This window comes from Lactuca sativa, chromosome 4, assembly GCF_002870075.4.
Source record: "Lactuca sativa cultivar Salinas chromosome 4, Lsat_Salinas_v11, whole genome shotgun sequence".
NCBI lineage: Eukaryota > Viridiplantae > Streptophyta > Magnoliopsida > Asterales > Asteraceae > Lactuca > Lactuca sativa.
This window is the reverse complement of record NC_056626.2, coordinates 242,058,536-242,064,535: the sequence shown is the minus strand read 5'-3', so window position 1 is coordinate 242,064,535 and position 6,000 is coordinate 242,058,536.

The following is a 6,000-nucleotide window of genomic DNA, read 5'->3' as shown; positions in this document are numbered from 1 at the left end:
CTTGCAACTAGTTTTGACCCTACGTCTAAGTGATTACACTAGTCAAAGGGTCCATGTGTTGTCAAAATTTTCTGTTACATTGATATAATGTAGACCTTCTATAAGGTCAAATTTTCCTGCAGACATGTACTAAGTTATATCAACGAAAATTTGCACGCATTTTATTTTATTAGGTGTTCCCCTCAAATTGCATAACATAGCATTACAAACGATTTACTTATGGTAACTCTGAGATTATTTAATATATAGCTCGAGGTTATATGTAATTAAGGGCGATCGACTTAGAAATGGTGAGTCCGCCTTGGATCCGGTTCCTTGTTTGGTTGTGGACTCAGAGCAAAGCCATTAAGTTCGACAGTCGATCGAACCTTAGTTACACACAACTAGTATACATTGAGTGGTCTTAGGAGTGGATCAGGCATGGATCAAAGATTACAAGATTTCAATTGAAGTCATTACTACTAAATTAATGAGTTTATTTATATAGACTTCTACTATGAATCGGAACATACTATACTTGAAAACTAATAACCAAATTCTACGACACTTGACTTATAACCAATACTAAAAGTGTCACAACCCCGAACCAGATGGTGGAAACGTCCGAGGGCTCGCTTGACTTAAATTGAATATCGTCACAATGAACATACATGAATCATGACATAAACGTCACCATGCATGAATATATTACAACTGGAATTGTTCATATCAAGTACATTGTTTTAACACTACACATTCATAACCTGAATAGTTTGAGTACCTTCAACAACATAACATCTAACATAACTTCTTAACCCTTCCGCTTACCTGTTACCTGAGAATACAAGTTATTTTGGAAAAACGTCAACATATGAAATGTTGGTGAGTTCATAAGCAATGTTGTGATAAAATGATTGGTGTATTTTGTAAAACCCAAAAATCCGATATTTTCTGAAAAGACTTTTGTTTATCAAAGTGTGAGATCCATAAGTTGATGCATGAATGATTTTAAAAACATATATACATATATAAAGGGTATTTTGTATTATAGTTATAATATTTCGAATGAGTAGTATTGAATTCCCCGGAAGACCCGATGTTTCCCGATGCTGAAATGTATTCGTGATTACTGATTTTTGTATTGTCTTAATGAATGAATATTGAATTAACCTGTATTGTATTGTCTTATCAAATGAAGAGAAGAGGAGTATTATGTCCCACTACTATCGTAAGTTCCTTAGGCTGTCGTAGATGCGAAAGACACGATGGTCCAACTCGTATTTGATTACCACGACCTTACTAGCTTTTCTAGCGGGACACTTTGGCCCACTAGCAAACAAAGCTATTGAAAGTCCTTTTATAAAATATTGGGTCATTGAAGGCCCAATAACATATAAGCGTTATCCATTTGGGCCAAAAGATTATGTTGGTGGGATTGCAAGGCCCAACAAGCATAATTTGAAATTCATAAGCCCAAAGTTTGTAGATTTACTCTTTGTAGTCATCACGTATCTATTGAAGTGTTTTGATTTAACGTTTGTTGTTTTGTATTGATTCGAGATTGAATCAATTCGTTTATAACGATATTTGGTATTGTAGGTGTATTTGTTTTTCGTTTTTCCGCTAGCCGGATATCTTGTATTTTGTCTTAATGAATTTGTTTAGAAGTATGACTTTGACCCTTTTCACTACCTTTCTTTTATAAAAATAACACTTTTAGTCCTTTATATAAAAGAATTTCATTTTTAGTCCTTAAAAACATTTTCTTGACACTTTTGTATCATAAACTTCTTGAAAAGACATTTTTAACCCAAATTATATTTATAAATAGTTTTAGCCCTTCCAAAATGGTGTTTCTCGGTTAGAACCCCAAATTTCGCAACTTTTACAGTTTTGGCCCAAAATACAAAAAGTAAACATTTTGATCCTTTTTGGAGTTTAAAAGCATTTTTGACCTTAGAAATAGTTTTATTTCACTTCATGTCCCCTGTTTTACAGAATATTACAATTCAGCCCCTTAGAAACTTCAATTTTTGCAATTTTGGGCTTGTTGGGCCGAAAAGCCCATATTTAGCCCAATAACTCAATTTTTTGCATTTTAAGTCCTTTGAAAATTCTAATATTCAGAAAGATGATTATGAAAACTGTTTTGACTCTTTTGACCCTCAAGAAACCGTGACTTGGCAGATTTTAGCCCAAGTTTTGTATTTTTAACATTTTAAGCCCTAAAATGAGTTTTATGTTAAAGTATGTTCCTCATAACCTTATAAGCTATTTTTCTTGACTTGATTAGTGTAAAATAAATTAGATTATTTTTGTTTCCTTTCTCATGTCATAGATCTCGAATTATCACTCCTTTTGTTACATATTTATCTCAAAAACACATAACATCACACACATACATGCATAAAATCACACATAGCATACACATACACATAGATCTACACATTTTCTTGTATTCTCCCCCATAAAAAATATGAAAAACCAAAAATAGAGGGGTATGAAACTCACCTTTGCTTGATGATTTCGATTTGAAGAAGAAAAGGAAGAAATTTGATGCTATTTTCGGCTCTAGCAACACCTTGTAGTAAATTTCGAGCTTACGAAGTTTTCTAGGAGTATGATCACCAAAAGCTTGTTTAGAAGAAGTGATCTTGCAAGAGAATAGAGTTATATAACTTAGACATATAAAAACTTACCAAAGAATGATGATTTTCTTGTGAGAATCCTTTTGAAGCACTCTCTAATTCTCGAAAATTTAGAGGAAAGTGTAGGAGTGTTCTTGTGAGTGTTTGAGATATTATTTGAGAGAGTTTGTGTGTATGTATCTTGGCCGAGAGTGAGAGAAATAGGGGAGGAAGAGAAGGCCTTGTGTGGAGGGTAAAGATTTCATGGATGTTTGTGATGACCTAGAAGTATGCTAGACAATTATGAGTTGTCATCACCTCCTAATTCCTTCCTTAATTCCTTTCCCCCCCCCCCCCCCTTTTTTTTTCTTTTTAGCATGGGCCGAAAATTTGGCTTAGAAGGTACGAATGGAATAGTTTGAGCCCATTAAATTTTTGTTAGGATTTTTGGACCTAATCATCAATTTTTCGGCCCATTGGGCCTCTATGAAGGTTTACAGCCCAATTTGTCAAGAATAATGGGTTTCATAGTCCATTAGAGCTAATTAGGTTAGTTATGGCACAATAAGGTCCATTAGGGTATTTTATTTCATTCTAGGACCAATATGGTCCAAAGTATTAAGTTTCATGCATATGGGTCCAATTAGGGCCCATTTGAGTGTTCTAGGTTTAAGATAGTTAACATAATTGTTGTAGTTACAAGGCATAAAAATTTCCTAGTTGTGACATCATCCCCCCGTTAGAGGGAATTTTGTCCCAAAATTCTTTTGAAAGCTAGATTTGAGAATGTGAGAATAGGTGAGGGCACTTCTACTTCATCTGGTCCTTGCGTTCCCATGTGAATTTCCGGTCCACGCTTAGCGTTCCCTCGGATCTTCATAATCAGAATGCGGCTTTGTTATGTACGCTTTACTTCCCTATCCAGTACCTCGACTGGTTCTTCGACGAACAAGAGATTCTCGTTTATTTCGACCTCTTCTTAAAGGATTGATAATAGTTTTGCTTGATAGGCTCTTTTTCAGATTCGGTACGCTGAACATAGGGTGTACATTTATGAGCTCTACAGGCAGCTGCAGCCTATTAGTCTTTGTACCTATCCGAACAAGAATCTCTAACAGTCTGATGTATCGTGGGTTTAGTTTTCTCGGTTCCTAAATCGAATCATTCCTTTCCAAGGAGATTCCTTTAATAAATTACGATCCCGTCTTGGCATCCAAATGGCTTACGCCGCTCGTCAGCGTAGCTCTTCTGTCGGTCTCGCGATGCTTGAAGTCGAGTTCTGATTTGGATTATCTTCTCTGTCATCACGCGAATAGTTTTCTGGTCCCATGTGAGTACTGACGAGTGATCTGCATTTATGACTATGAAGAGCTTCAAAAAGAGCATCCTTGATGCTCGTGCGATACCTATTATTGCGTGAGAATTCAATCAAGGGCAACCGGGTATCCCATGACTTACTGAATTCCAACACTCGGGCTCGGAGCATGACTTCGAGTGGTTGAATAGTCCGTTCACTTTGCTATTGGTTTGAGGGCGGTAAGCAATGCTCATATCTAGCTATGTTCCCATAGCTCTCTGAAGTTACTGTCAAAGTCTTGAAGAAATTCCATTATCTCGATCCGAGATGATAGATACCGATATTTAATGGAGTCTCATCATCTTCTTGATATAGATCCAAGCTAATCTTTCCGTCCTGTTTGATTTTTGTATTAGCGGGAAATGGGCAGATTGGGTTAACCTATCGGCGATCACCCAGATAACACCCAACTCAACTCTTATAACAATAAGCTTCGTCTTCCGACTTCTAGAGTTTTATCTATCCATGCAGTGCTTTCTTCGGAATATCCTCTGACTTAGATGCTTTCAAGGCTGGTTGCAGATGCTGGTAATGTTTCGTTCTCGCTTCATGGGCAGACGAGTATGTTATTGATGAAAATAATGAAAAGGCTAACTAGGAATGCTCGGGATAACTCGGTTCGTAGGGTCCATGAATACCGTGGGAGCATTCATTAGACCGAAGGGTATCACAATGAATTTGAAATGGTCACGACGAGTTCGGAAGGTAGTTTTTGGAATGTCGTCTACTCGGGCTCGAAGTTGATGATAATCGGTTCTTAGATTTATTTTAGAGAAGTAACTAGCTCCTTAGAGCTAGTCAAATAGATCATCAGTCCGAGGAAGTGGGTATCGATTTTTTGATAGGGAGCTTATTCAATTTCCTAAGATCGATGTACCTTCTGAAGGATCTGTCTTCTTGAAGAACAAGACCGGAGCTCTCCAGGGTGAGAAGCTTGGTCCGATGGATCCTTTGCTCGAAATTTTCTTAATTGACTGGATAACTTCTGAATTTTTGGCGATTGTCAACCTATAGAGTGAATTGGCAATTGATGTGGTTCCAGGTATGAGGTTGATTCGAAATTCAACCCGTCTCTCTGGGGTATTCCTGGAAGTTCTTCGGGAAATACATCCGGAAAATCGCATATTACTAGAATACCTTGCATGCTTACTTCTTCCTTGGTCTTGTCCACATCGAGGGTGAGGAAACATAGTTCTTCTGGTGCAGGCACTTCTATGCCTTGATGCACGAGATAGGACGAGGATTGACGTTAGGTTTATCACCATGGGTTATTAGAGTTTCGTGATTGGGGGGGTGAAGGCAAACGGCCTTCTCGTGACACATAATATCAACATGGTGGGGCTTAACCAATCCACGCTGATTATCACATTAAAACTCCTAATATTTACTGGCATTAAATCTACTTGAAATGAATGGTTGTTTAGTGTTAAGGTATACTCTACATAAATATCTTTGGTTGATCCGGTTTTTCCCATTAGCCGTCTCCACCGTGAAGGCTTCGTTTAGCTTCAGGGGTTGATTGTTTTAGTAAGTTTTTGATTTTGTTACTAACGAAGATTTGCTCGGCTTCACTATTGAATAAGGGGTAAGTGAAAGAGTTGTTAAGTGGGAACGTACCGGTAACATCCGTCGGGTCTTGGACTGCTTTGCCTTGACCCAATGTCGGTACCATTTCTGCTCCTTCTGCACCTCGATTGTTATCCTTGGGGAAATTGCGCTTGAAGTGACCGGTTCCTTCACACCCACAGCGGGTGTGACCGGTATCATCATTGGTGTTGTTGTTAGGGTTGTTGCGATTGTTGTTGGTTTCATTTGGCTGATGATTCTGGCATGGATAAGTGCTATAGTATTTGGTGGTGTGATTTATTTCGGTTGCATTTCTTACAATGCATCTCCCGGCAGGCTCCATTATGATGGAAATTGCATTGGTTGCATTTTGGAAGGCTTCCAACATATGGTCTCGTGGTTGTTGGTGTAATAGGGGTCATGGTCGCATGAACAGCAACAACATGTTGCTTCCTTGAGAACCCTTGAGCG